The sequence below is a fragment of the Camelus dromedarius genome, chromosome 24 (assembly GCF_036321535.1).
Source record: "Camelus dromedarius isolate mCamDro1 chromosome 24, mCamDro1.pat, whole genome shotgun sequence".
NCBI lineage: Eukaryota > Metazoa > Chordata > Mammalia > Artiodactyla > Camelidae > Camelus > Camelus dromedarius.
Genome location: NC_087459.1, coordinates 625,385 through 640,390, shown reverse-complemented (window position 1 = coordinate 640,390; position 15,006 = coordinate 625,385). Strand labels below are relative to the sequence as shown.

Below are 15,006 nucleotides of genomic sequence, written 5' to 3'. Positions count from 1 at the left end.
GATTTTTAAAAATGTTCACATTTTGTGCGGGGTGGGGAAGGGTATAGCTCAGTGATAAAGAGCATGCTTACCATGCATGAGGTCCTGGGTTCAATCCCCAGTACCTCCATTATTTAAAATAAATAAATAAATAAATTTCCTTAAGTAAATAAATCTAGTTACCCCCCAATTTTTCTAAAAAAGCAAAATAAAAAAATTAAAAAGAAAGAAAAATATGTGTATGTTAAAAAAGAAAAAAAAATGGAAAAACCAAAAAGTAGAACAGAAAGGAAACAGTAAAAAAAGAAAATTCACATTTTAAAAACACTTGTGTTCACCTAGTACATTTTGTCTTATTTTCCCAAATCAACCTTCCATCATAAGTGTTTAAATGTTATCACATACTTTTGCAAGTATAACGTTAAATAACTCCATGATATGTTGTATGGCTGAATATACTTATCCGTGTTAGTTTCCTTATCTTTGAAATGTGGCTAATATTCCCAACCTCATAGCTTTGTGCTGAGATGCGATAATGGTTATTAAGTGTCTGACATATGAGAGATGCTCAGGAAATATTTGTATACTTCTCTCCCTGCATGTGGATGAGCTTCCTAGAATCAGAGCTTGAGATGGGGAGTCTGGCACGGGTCACTTTTTGAGGGGGTGCTCTCAGGAGAAGTCTGGACGGGAGTGATGGGGGCAGGCGTGGGCAGGAGAGCAGGACATGCCCTGCTCTGAAGCCCAGCTGCAGCCTGATCCCCAGGGGGCTCTGGAGCACGACTTGCATCATCACAGAGACGGTCCCGCCTTCAGGCTGCGGGGTCAACCTTTTACGACTGCACGTTAGTGGTCGTTGGCTGTGATGTCATGTAGGAAATGCCCACCCTTCCTCCTGTGTGGGTCTCCTTCACTCTCTCACACTTCTGACACCAGATGTGGGGGGTTATTTTCCCCACCCAAATGATTGTCTGTGACACCAGCTGGTTGTCCTGTAATTCCATTCAATTCTGATGCTAACGGGACCAAGCGCGGATCACGTCCATCTCTGATGCCCATCTCAAGTCCCAGGTGGTCACCTGTGCTTCTGATTGACCAGTTATAAAATCAGGCTTCCCATGATCCCCTCCTTGGGTTCAGCAATTTGTTAAGATCACTTATAGAACTCAGGGAAACACTTCCTTACATTTACTGGTTTATTATAAAAAGATCTGATAAGGTGCAGATGAACATCCAGATGGAAGAGATACATAGGAAAACTATAAGGGAAAGGGTTCAGAACTTCCAGCTCCTCCATGTGTTCAGCAACCTGGGAGCTCTTTGAACCCCACACTATTGGGATTTTTATAGTGTCTTCATCATACAAGCATGATTGATCCTTAACTCAATTTTTAGCCCCCTTTCCTTTCCTGGAGGACAGGGAATGGGGCTGAAAATGCCAAGCTTCCAATCACGGCTTGGTCTTTCTGGTGCCCAGCCCCTATCCCAGGAGCCCATCAAGCATTGCCTTATTAAAACAAAAGACATTCCTCTCACCCAGGATGTTCCAAAGGATTTAGGAACTCTGTATCAGGACTTGGCTTCAAAGACCAAATACTAGAACAAAAAGATGCTTATAGTGCTTTGATAACTTAGGAAATTACAAAGGTTTCAGGAGCTGTGTGCCGGGAACCAGGGGCAGGGACCAATATATGTATTTTTTGTTGTTTCACAGGTTAAAAACCTCTGGGTCAGACTTCTCCTAGTCAACCAAGGGAGACTCTCCTTTCCAATATGGTAGCCCCTAGCCATGTGTGGCTACTAAGCACTTGAAATGTGGCTAGTCTTAATTGCAACGTATTGTAAATACAAAATACACATCAGAGTCTGAAGACTTAGGGTGAAGAAATAGACGTCTCCATCATGAGTGATTTTAAAATTGATTCCATGTTGAAATGGTAACATTTTGAGTATATCAGGTTAAGTAAAATATATTATTGGAATTAATTTCACTTGTTTCTTTTTATTTATTTATTTTCAATGTGACTGCTTGAAAATTTGAGCTTACATATGTGGCTCACATTATATTTCTGTTGGGCAGTGTTGCTCTGGAGTAGGGGTTGGCAAACTTTTTCTGTAAAAGGCCAGAGAGTTAGTATTTTAGACATACAATCTCCATTGCAACTACTCAACTCTGCAGTTGTGGGGAAGACAGCTGTAGACAAAACATAAATAATGAATGGGCATGGCTGTGTCCCAATAAAACTTTATTGATAAAAAGCAAGTGGTGGGCTGGACTTGGCCCATAGGCTATAGTTTTCTGATCCTGGCTCTAGAAAGAAAAATCAGTTGTGAGCAGCCAGTGCTCACACCAGCTGGGGATGGTGGTGGTGGAGGGGTGTACCAGTCTGGTACTCCCATTTGTTTTCTCCTGGTTAGAAAATAATTCTTTTCCCAAATGATTTCCCCTAGGTTTTACTGCTGACCTCTAGATATTTTGTCTCTAAAAGTGGAAGCTGGTGGTGGTGGGGGCTTTATTTCAGGAAGCTTGGACTGTGAGGCTGAAGATGGAGAAATAGGCAGAAGGAAGGAAAACAAGACCAAACATTTACTTCCTTCTCAGAATTGGAGGAGAGGAACATATGCATGTCAATATGGCATTTGAAGATGCTCTTTGGTATTCTGAAGGTCTGTGCAACTGGGCTACCCTGGAAGGTGGAGGCAGTCTCATCTTGGGAATTTAAATGATTTTTTAATCCCCCACCCACACCCTCCGCCCCTCACTTTTTGCCAACATAAACATGAAGTTTTTCAATTGAGACCAATTAACATAGAATGCCTTAGGCCAGGAAATAATTAATACAAAATTCTGGAGGAATGGCATTTCTGCAACTCATGCTTCCCCAAGGTGGAATTGCTCAATTACAATGATTCTTTGGACTTCAGAGACCTTTCTTTCAGAGACCTAAACTGGACCCAGATATCTCCGCTGGCTCTGTGCGTTTCCTCTGGCAGCCCCATGGCCCTGCCCCTCCTTGTAAATACTGAGAGTTTTCCAAAGGCCCCTTCAGCTAGTTTGCAGAAGATTCTTCCCATTTTTTTTTTAAACCCACTGATGTATTGGGGTGGTCTCCCCAAACTTCAGTCTCCTCCAATCAGAATCCTGTTCCTTCAAGGCAGAATCGGCATCTTCCTCTTTTCTGTCCTCTTTTCCTTTGACAAATATTTATCGAACATCTGTTGTGCACCCAGCCTGTTTTAGGTACCACATAGCGTCAGGCTTAGTCTGCTAGTAGGGAAGACCCATAATCAATTTGTAAATAAATAAGTAAATGATACAACTTCACCAAGTGATAAGGGCTATGGAAAAAAAAAAATAAAAAAGGGCGAAAGGCTTGGGAGTGATGGTGTGTGTGTGGGGATCTCAGGGTGGGCAGGAGAGGTCTTTTTGAGAAAGTGCCATTTGAAAGAAGGCCTAAAATTAGGATGAAAACAGCCAGAGCTTACACAGCGCCTACTGTGGGCTAAGCACTGTTTAGCGAGCTTCTCAGACATTGACTGATTAATCTTCATGAGAGTGCAATGAGGCAGAGCTGCAATGAGCCTCGCTCGGCAGATGAGAACCTGATGTATAGAAAGGTGAAGTCTTTGGCCCAAGAATGCCAAGTTCATCAGTGGTCAGATGGGGTGGGGTTTGAACCCAGGCCTCTGGCTCCAAGTGCTCTTAACATCAGAAAGCATTGGGACGTTGATTTATTGAATATTGGATTCATGGATTTATTCTAATCTCTCGTTCATAGAGGACCTAATATGAGCCAAGCAGACAGACGTAAGACCTTTTCCTCTCTTACTGCCTCAGGGTAGAGACAGCCTGGGGGCTCAGGCTTGCTGAGAACTGTTTTACAACTGATGAGCACATGATCTTGTCTCAGCCTGGCACAGTGGAGGGATGATCACGGAAGACTGTTCAGAAGAAGTGACAAGATGCATTGAGACTTGAAGGATGAGTTTGCAGGAAGGCAGTGTTGGATGGGAACTGTGGAAAGTGGGGAAACAGAAGTCAGAAAGGGTATGGCAGGCAGAGGAAACAGTCTGTGCAAAGGCATAGGATCAGGGTGCGCTCAGGGAAGGAAAAGTCCTTAAAGGTAGCAGAGTCCACATGGGGAAATAAAAGCTCATGAGATGGGAAATGTGGGCAGAGTTTAGATTGCTTAAGGAACTTGGGTTTTATCCTGAGGACAATGGGGAGCTGTGGAATGATTCTAAGTAAGGAGTGACATGGATGGATTTGGAGTTGTTAGAAGACCGCATGGGCAGCATTTAGCGTGTGCACGGGATGGTTTGATGGGGTACGTGTTACCCACCCACTTCTTCTTGACACCTTCCCATCAACCCAGGGGAAATTAAACTTTCTCCTTATTTCTTATTTATGTTAATGAATAGTAATTGTAGCTAATTCCCTTTTTTTAAAAAAAATTTTATTCTGTTTGTGGGTTTTTTTGTTTTTGTTTTTGGTGGGGAGGTAAGTAGGTTTATTTATTTAGTTAGCTATTTTAATGGGGGCACTAGGGATTGAACTCAGGACCTCATGCATACTAAGCGTGTACTCTAACCACTGAGCTATACCCTCCCCACTAATTGTAGCTAATTCTTAGTGGACACATACCAGGGGCTGAGTAGATTCTATGCTGAGTACTTTACATTTTTAATCTTATTTAATCCTAAAAAACACTCTGTATAATAGATATTGCGAACATTTCTGTTTAACAGATGAGTGTCATAGAGTTAAATGGCACATATTAAATGAGATAGCCATTAATTGGTGAAGCAGGGATTACAGCCCAGGGATTATAATTCCAGAGGCCACAATATAAGCCACGATGCTTTCATGACTCATTTTGTGACGTGCACTTGTCTTACTCCCATACTCAGAGGGCAGGGAATGAAGAAGGCACATCTGAGCACCTGCTGTGCACTTGGGGTGTGGTGGACAGCTCTGTACATATTATCGCTATTCTTTTGTAACAATAGCCTGATGCAGCATGTCTTCTCTTAAAAGATGAGAAAACCGAACCGGGAGGTGGGGTTGCTGGGTTTTTTTCCCCCTGTTTAGTGCTTCTCCCTGAGGGCTTCCTAAGCTGCCTCCTCAGTCTTCTGCATCTTTAACTACTTCTCCTTCCTATGGGATTGCCCACACTTTCCCCAGCAAGCAATCTCGCCAGTGGCCACATTAGGATTGGTTCACTTAGTGGTCATTGCTTCTTGGTTTCCTTGCCAGGTGAACCCTTCCATCACCAACCTTCTCTCCAGGCCAGTGCTCATCACGCCTCTGAGAAGAACCAAGCCCTCCAGGCTTTGGACTGATGTATATCTCTGAGTGTCTATTCCCACTGGGGTGCTTGCATTCCCAGAGACCAATTCCCAGGTCCCAAAGACCCTGACTTCACTTTTCCTCATGATGGCATGACTGATTTATTATAGATAACACAAAAAAGTTATACTTGTATGTTGCTTCTTATTCCTAAAGTGGTATCTATTCATCACTAAACATTTAAAGTGTTTCAATAAGCAAAAAGAAGGAATCAATCCACACCCACTTATGATAAAAACTCTCACCAAAGTGAGTATAGAAGGAACATATCTCAACATAATAAAAGCTATGTATGACAAACTACAGCCAGCATAGCACTCAACGGTGAAAAACTCAAAAGCTTCCCACTGGAATATGGGACAAGACAAGGCTGCCCACTATCACTACTCCTATTCAACATAGTCTTGGAAGTCCTAGCCACAGCAATCAGGCAAGAGAGAGAAATAAGAGGGATCCAAACTGGAAAAGAAGAGGTAAAAGTGTCACTATATGCCAATGACATGATACTATGCATAGAAAACCCTAAAATGTCCACACAAAAACTACTGGAACTAATCGAAGAATTCAGCAAGGTAGCAGGTTACAAGATTAACATTCAAAATCAGTTGCATTTCTTTACACTAACGATGAATCAACAGAAACAGAAAGTAAAGAAACAATCTCCTTTAAAATAGCACCCAAAGTAATAAAATACCTAGGAATAAATCTAACCAAGAAGGTGAAAGAATTATACACAGAAAACTATAAACCATTGATGAAGGAAATTAAAGAAGACTTAAAAAATGGAAAGATATCCCATGCTCCTGGATTGGAAGAATCAATATTGTTAAAATGGTCACACTGCCCAAGGCAATCAACAGGTTTAATGCAATCCCTATCAAATTACCCAAGACATATTTCACAGAACCAGAATAAATAATAATAAAATTTATTTGGAACCACAAAAGACCTAGAATTCCCAAAGCATTACTGAAGAAAAAGAAAGAGGCTGGAGGAATAACTCTCCCAGACTTCAGACAATACTATAGAGCTACAGTAATCAAGACAGCATGGTACTGGTACAAAAACAGACATATGGACCAGTGGAACAGAATAGAGAGCCCAGAAATGAACCCGCAAACTTTTGGTCAACTAATCTTCGACAAAGGAGGCAAAAATATACAATGGAATAAAGACAGTCTCTTCAGCAAATGGTATTAGGAAAACTGGACAGCAGCATGTAAATCAATGAAGCTAGGACACTCCCTTACACCATACACAAAAATCAACTCAAAATGGATCAAAGACTTAAACGTAAGACAAGATACAATAAACCTCCTAGAAGAAAACATAGGCAAAACATTATCTGACATACATCTCAAAAATGTTCTCCTAGGACAGTCTACCCAAGCAATAGAAATAAAAGCAAGAATAAACAAATGGGACCTAATGAAACTTACAAGCTTCTGCACAGCAAACAAAACCATAAGTAAAACAAAAAGACAACTTATGGAATGGGAGGAAATTTTAGCAAATGATGAAACTGACAAAGGCTTGATCTCCAGAATATATAAGCAGCTCATATGACATAATAAGAAAAAAACAAACAACCCAATCCAAAAATGGGCAGAAGATCTAAACAAGCAATTCTCTAAAGAAGAAATACAAATGATCAATTGGCACATGAAAAAATGCTCAATATCACTAATTGTCAGAGAAATGCAAATCAAAACTACAATGAGGTATCACCTCACACCAGTCAGAATGGCCATCATTCAAAAATGCACAAATGACAAATGCTGGAGAGGCTGTGGAGAAAAGGGAGCCCTCCTACACTGCTGGTGGGAATGCAGTTTGGTGCAGCCACTATGGAAAACAGTATGGAGATTCATCAAAAGACTAGGAATAGACTTACTGTATGACCCAGGAATCCCGCTCCTGGGCATCTATCCTGAAGGAACCCTACTTCAGGATGACACCTGCACCCCAATGTTCATAGCAGCACTATTTACAACAGCCAAGATATGGAAACAGCCTAAATTTCCATCGACAGATGACTGGATAAAGAAGAAGTGGTATATTTATACAACGGAATAGTATTCAGCCATTAAAAATGACAACACAACCTCATTTGCAGCAACATGGATGGCCCTGGAGAATGTCATTCTAAGTGAAGTAAGCCAGAAAGAGAAAGAAAAATACCATATGAGATTGCTCATATGTGGAATCTTAAAAAAAAAAAAGAACATAAATACAAAACAGAAACAGACTCATAGACATAGAATACAAACTTGTGGTTGCCAAGGGGGCAGGGGGTGGGAAGGGACAGACTGGGATTATTACAAAATGAACTCATACTATGCATTCTTTTTGGTAATTGGTCATTCTCCTTTCACAGCTTGGCAGCTGCACCTTGACATTCTTCTCCAGCGATGGTTTTCAGACTTGTTTTAGCAGCCTCAGAACCATTTCTGCAAGCACCGTCTTTGGAAATGAAATTTATTAGACAGATTGTCTTAATCAGCCTGGGCTGCTATGATGAAAACCACAGACTGTGGGGCTTAAACAGCAGACATTTGTTTCTCACAGTACTGGAGACTGGGGAGCCCAAGATCAATGTGCCGGCCCACTTGGTTCCTGAGAGACCCTATTCCTGGTTAGCAGATGGCCACCTTCTTGCTGCGTTCTCACACACTGGGGAGAGAGAGAACACTGATGTCTCTTCCTCTTCTTATAGGGGCAATAACCCATCATGGGGTCTCCACTCTCACGACTTCATCTAAACCTAGTCACCTCCCAAAGCCCCACCTCCTAATATTATCACATAAGGAGTTAAGGCTTCAACGTATAAATTTGTGGGGGACACAGACATTCAATCCATAACACAAACAAAAGCAAAACTTTGATTGAAGCTGAAATAGAGGAACTGAAATTCTGCCTGCTTTGTTTTTCTTTTTTTTTTCTCCTAAATTAACTCCTAAATTGGCTCCTAAATTAACTTCATGGATCTTCTGTATTTCCAAGAAGCACTGTTTTCTAAATAAAAAATTAAATAAAATAAAAAAATCCTCATCTGACATTATTTTAAATGGTTGTATTGTACTTCATTGTATCTGGTTTCCTGTTGTTGGAGATCTAGGTTGCTTTCTGTTTTTCACCACTGTGAACAAAATTATAATGGGCATCTTTATACTTCCAACCTTGTGTGTACTCATGATCCTTTCTCTCAGATAGTCTTAGAAGTAAAAATGTCTTTTGGTTCCTGGCTTGTGGAAGTTTTCCTCAGAAGGCCAAATCTTTGTTTGACAGGCCAGGAGTGTGGGCCTCAGTTCAGAGGGTGTATATGCTGGACACAGTGTATATCTTCATAACAGACGGCTCGTGTTGGCCTGCTGAGTCATGCTCTGTTGTCAGGACAGCAACAGACGTTCCCCTGGGCCTGGGCTGGCAAGACCGATGCTGAGGATGCTATCTGATATTTGCAACAGCCTTTTACAGTTTTCAAAACCCTTTTCACCTGTTGTCCCACAGTCACTTCATGAGGTAAATGGCAAAGAGACGAATATACCTTTAAAAAATTTAAGGCATACCGAGGATCAAAGAGGTCAAGTGACTTTCCTAAGATCATGCATCTAGTAAGTGGTGGCATTCTGTATTAGTCAGCTGTTACTGCAATAATGCTGCATAACAAATAACTCTCCACCCTCCAAAAAATCTCCGTATCTTACATCAACCATTATTTTTACATTCTCCCATGACAGTTGAGTTTGAGGGTTGGCTGTGGTTTGGCTGATCTCAGCTGAGATGGTGTAGCTAGGCTTCGGGGACAAAGGGGACAGTGAGAACAGATGTCGTAGGGGAAGGCTTGACCATGACCTTAAAGGTCATAGTGAGGGGTCTGAATCTTACGTTTATTGCAATGGGAAGCTATGGAAGGATTTTACGTAGGAGAATAATGTGATCTGACTTATGTTTTAAAAGATTATTTGGACTTGTTTGTTCAATGTTAAATTTTCATTGCTGGTTTCATAACAGATGCTCCATAAATATTTTACTGGGTTAATAATGAACCTAGTTTCCAGAGAAAGCAGTGTAGTGCAAGACCTGAGGAACGGGGTGCAGTCCCATTCTGTGCGAGGAGGTGGTAAGCTGGTTGGCTTCTCTGAGCAAGATCCATTGGTAGGATTGTTCATTTATGCATTCATTTCACGAACTCAGAGAACATTTACCGGGTGCATCCTCTGGGATGTCCACACCAGCAGAGGGAAGACTGCGACTTTGCAAATGCTCTAGAGACCTCAGATGAAATCATTCTCCGCCATGCTCTCTTCTTCTGAGGAGGAAGACCCCAGGGCAGCTGATGCATACAAGGGGCTCCGACTCTTGAGAGACAAGGTCCTCTTTACTGGGGTCAAATAACCGGGGCAGCGGGGGGCAGTCACTGTTCAGGGTGGAGAATCCTGTGTCCATCATTTCACCCAGCTCTTCGCATGGGAGAGGAAACCCAGGCCCTTAGGGGGACCCATTGCTCAAGATGGGCCCAGCAAACTAGCACCCAGCCCACGAGACCCGACTCCCAGCTGCTGCCCCTGGGGTTCTTTGCTTCACGCTGCCTGGAACACTCACCTTTAAGCCAACAATTTAAATAAACACTCTAAGTACGAGTTAGGGGGAAGAAAACAATGGTGTTTATTTTGAATTAAGACACATTTTTTTTTGATTAAAAACCAACCCCAGAAAGATCGTTTACATTGAAAGTGAAACAAAGTGCAAAGTTTTCCTTCAGGCATAGGAATTAGGATTTCTAATTACATAGCAGTTGGGACCAGGTATTTATGGAATCTTTGAAGAAATGCTTTATAAATAGACCTTCATGTGTTTATTTGCCTGGTGTGCTCATTTGACTTTTGGCCCTGATCTTATGTAGCCTTGAACTCTAGTTACATTTTCTTGTGTAAATGAATCATCTCCAGGGAGACTGCAAGCAGCGTTCTTTTGGTCTTTTTATTTGTTTATTTTTTATTTATCATTCCCCTTCCCTCCATCACAGTGTCTAGCATGGTACCAGGTAAGGGAGTTTGCTGAATAAATCCATTTCACCCCCCTCCCCCTCCTCCCAACCTCCTTCCTCCATCTTTCCCTCCCTCCCTCTCTTCCCTTCCAAACCCTCCTAACCCCTTCTCTCTCCCTCCCTCTGTCTCTCACTCTCCTCGTTTCCTTCCACGAATGTTTCTACTGTAAAACGGTGCCAAGTGCTTTGCAGGCATTGGGGATCCAGTGATGAATAAGGTGAATGAGTTTCCTCTCCGACGGAGCTTTGCATCCACTTGGGGAGACCTGTCACCACACAGCTAGAAGTGCAATCACTTATAAAATCACATGGGTTCCACGCGGAGTGAAGAACGGATGCCAGGGGAGCCTGTGATTGGGGCCACTGGTCAGGGATCAGGGAACACTTTCCCAATCAATTGACCAATTGTTGCTCCAGCAGAGACCTGTAGGATGAGTGGGAGAAGGAGAGCCAAGGAAGGGAGAGGGTGGAACAGCAATCCAGGCAGAGGGAACGGCATGGTTCTGGGAAACCCTTGAGGTGGGGGGTGGCCTGGGTCTTCGGAAGAATGCAAGGAGACCTGCGTGGCCGGAGCAGAGAAAGCAGAGGGGGACATAGAGAGGCAGGTACCTGCGGGGCAGGCAAAGTCTCAGAGGCCGTGGGGGAGATTTTGGCATTTTTCTTGCCAGCAATGGAAATCTGTGGAAAGGGTTTAAGCAGAAAAAAAGAATGCAGTTGGAATTCATTTCTGAAAGTCCATCATAGGCCAGAGGGGTAGGTGGCTCCACTGATAAGGGTGGGGAAGGGGAACTGTGGAACCCTTTCCTCCCCACAAAGGCACATTCTGTCTCCTGATACAGACGGTCCCCAGAATGACATGTTGAATGGCAAAAACCAAGGTGCAGAACAGTGTCAAGAAGAGGAGGATATGACTGTGTATTAGGATTTACGTATATTTGATTAAGGAAATACTGGAAGGGTGAAGAAAGAAGTACCACAAACGGCCATGTATGTCTTGTGTGAGAGGCGAGGCGGACAGGGACAGGGGCGGGCTTACAGATAGCCCCTACGTGTCCCTTCTGACTCTGCTGTGACTTTGGGCCCCGTGTATGGCTTATTATTCAAAGACTGAATAAAAATGAGCTGAGCTGGGCTCTAACAGCAGTGGTTGTGCGTTTGGGGGTGGGGCGAGGGTAAGGGGATGTGAGCTTTTTTCTTTCTCTTTTCTTTTTTTAAAACTCCTTTTTTCCACCTTTTTTTCTTTTTTTAAATGGAGGTAGTGGGGATTGAACCCGGGACCTCACGCATGCTAAGTGTGCGCTCCACCACTGAGCTAGCCCCTCCCCTCCCCTCCCCTGTCGATTCTTGATGGGAAATTCTCAATAAACTTTCGGTCTCCTTTCAGAAGATTTTCTTTCCTTTCACTGATATTGATGTTTTAATCATTTATTGCACAAACAGCCCCTTGGTCTCGTGTTTCCTCCTCCAACCAGACTTTTGTCTTAATACCAGAAATTCATCAACATCTTACCTGCGACAGTTGTTGGAGAGTTGCCCCAGCTGCAGGGCAATGTTATCTAACTTGTACTGAGCACGTACAACATGCCAGAGGCAAAGGCTCCACCTGTAGGGTTGTATTTAATTTTCACAACAACCAGCACCACTGTTCTGTGGACACGCAGACCGAGGCATGGAAAAGTGAGGTGCTTTGTTCAAGGTCGCCCTCAGAGGTCAGCCTGCATCAGCCCAGGGTAAGATGGGGGCATGTATTAATTAGATGGCTGTTTGCAAGGTGCCCGTGAGGCGCCGGCACTGGGTTAGAGGCTAGAAATACCCTGATGATTACGAGGCAGGTTTTGCTCTCACAGATCGCACGATCCAGAGAGCCGACAGAACTTCCCCATGTAACCGTTATGTAGTCTGACAGAGGCTTCAACCCGGAGTATGTGCAAAGCCCGAAGAAATGGGGGAAGGGAATCAGGGAAGGCTTCCTGGAAGAAGAGATGCTTTAGTTAGACATAACTCTTGTGTTATGTATAGGAGCTCAATAAGAGCCTGGAGGGCATTTTGAGGGGAGGGCGTTCCAGAGAGAGGAAACAGCCTGTGCAGAGGCCTCAAGGCAGGAAGCAGTGGATCCTGATGGTGGAACTATGAATGCTCTGGAACCACCCTGGGGGAGGAGCTGGGAGGTGGGTGGGGGCCTTGATACTGTGCGTGGGCTTCATGCCATTTTTCCTCCAGGCAACCCCCTTTCTGATGTATGCCTTTCCCTGCTATCACTATGTCCCTTTGCCTTATGACGCGTCTGTGGTCAGCTCCCAAGATTCATCCCTTGCTTAGCTGAGCAGTCACTATGTGTCAGCCTCGGAGCTGGGGGTTCAATGGTAAAATGATACGGTGGTGTCATCGGTGAACCAGGCATGGAAATGAACAAACTGATATCAAGTGGACATTTAATAAGTGGCATTAGACAAGGAAGTCCAGAATGGGTGGGGTATAATTAGAGACAGGAGGTGGTCAGGGGGGGCTTCTTGGAGGAGGTGACCCTTGACCTAAGTTTTGGTGGATGAGGAGGAATTGGTTGGGAGGACTGGTGAAGGGCTGGTGTGGCCTCAGAGTAGAGGGGACAGCAGGGACAAAGGCCTGGAGGCATGATGCAATTAAGTGTGTATGTGGGGCCAGTGGCGTGACGAGAAATAAAACTGAAGAGATGATGGATGTCCTGGGAACCAGGCCCATAATGCCCAATAGGGTGTTCTCCAGGTGAAGAGGGAGGAGGGAGAGGGAGCAGGAAGAAGGGGAAGAATGGCAGCAGCATCATCTTCCGAAATGCTGGTAAAACCAGAGCAGCCTGTACATGAGTCTGAAGCACATTGCACTAAAACAGTCCCCCAAGGGAGCAGCGAGTTCCTCACAGTAAGTCAGGTTTCGGCCGAGCCCTGCATGTCGAGTGACTGTCAGGTGGGATCACACGTACCTGCCAGAGCTGGCCTTTCTCTGCTGGGGAGTTACAACCTCCAGCATGGCTGAGACTGAAAACCCAGGGGCTGGCATCTCAGGCCCAGTAAGAGTAATTAAAATGGGATCAGTGGTCCCTGAGGCGACATCGACATCAACGCTCCCAGCATGGAGGCCTCTGGCCACGGCCGGACTTGCTCCCTGAGGACTGGCGCCCTGCCCGCCTTGCTCGCCCTGGCCAGGCTCACCCCAACCGGACAGGAAGGAAGCGCCCTCCACTTTCTGGCCATCATGTGCCCATGCTCTGCTGTTGTCACTTCATACACATGACTTCAGATTCTCAAGACAACAGCTCTACGAGGCAGGAAGAGGAACTGAGGCCCAAGGAGGCTCCAGGACCTGCCCACAGACAGTGGGAGCCAGAGTCAGAATGCAGCCACGCATCCTGGGGCCATCGGGTTCAGCGTTTTCTGACCTCCCTCACCATTACTTTTCAGTCCTTCGGTTGTGAGGATGACGCTTGCCACAGTCACTGCTGTTATGGATTGAATGTTTTTGGCCTCCCTAAGTTCCCATGTTGAAGCCCTAGCCCACAATGTGATGATGGTATTAGGAAGTGGGGCCTTTGGAGGTGTAGATGAAGCCGTGAGGGTGGAGCCCCCCACGATGGGAGTAAGTGCCCTTATAAGAAGAGACACCAGAGCTCTTTCTGCCATGTGAGCCAGGAAGCCCTCTGTCTGCAAGTCAGGAAGCCCTCATGGTGAAATGAATCACCTGGCACCTTGACCTTGGACTTCCCAGCCTCCAGAACTGTGAGAAATAAATGTGTGTTGTTTAAGCCACTGGATCTATGGCACTTGTTATTGGCATCCTGAGCTAAAACAACTTGCCTCTACCCTCCTTCCTTAAAGTACTCTGATTTCCATTTGGAGAATTTTGTTCCCCTCACTAGCTGCATCTTGTTGGCACTGACCAATGGTTGCCATGTCACCACCCTGGGCCAACCAGAATTCGCCTCCCCAGGCCTGGCCTCTGCACAGACTCTTCCAGCCCTGCATGTTCCCCCCACAGGGGAGGGAGATTGGCTTCCGTTGCTTCATCCCAATCCTGCTTCCAAACCTGGTTCTCAGCCTTTCCATCCACTCTGCAAGCTACTCAGGGTTGATCCAATCACGTCCTTTTCTGCTTAAGTTCCTCACCATCATTTCTGTTGCTTGCAGCCAGAGGTTCCCGAAGACGTGGGTAGCCTGGTTCTGGGGACTTTCAGTGCTACTTGTTTTGTTTGTTTGTTTTCGTTTTTAAAAAATAGCTTTATTGATATATAATTTGCAGATCATAAAATTACCCTTTTAATGCGTGCAATTCATTGGATTTAGTATATTCATAGAGTTGTGTGTCTGTCACCACTGTCACGTATTAGGACATTTTCATCATCCCCAGAGGAATCCCATACCCATGAGCAGTTATCCCCCATTTCTTCCTCCCCTCGGCTCTGGCAGTTTCTAATTTACTTTCTATCATATAGATTTGCCCATTATGGGCATTTTGTATTAAAAAAAAATCACACAATATGTGGTCTTTTGGGTCTGGCTTCTTAAACTCACAGTGTTTTCAAGGCTCATTCATGTTGTAGCACCTATCAATACTTCACTGCTTTTTTTTTTTTTTTTTAAATGTGGTTTAAAAAAAA

The 15,006-nt window shown here is 44.3% G+C and overlaps 1 protein-coding gene across 1 annotated transcript in view; it reads left to right on the top strand.

Moving 5' to 3' along the window:
* The window catches only part of SHISA9 (shisa family member 9), a 238,619-nt gene that overhangs the window by 41,578 nt on the left and 182,035 nt on the right, over positions 1–15,006 (top strand). The window lies entirely within an intron of this gene.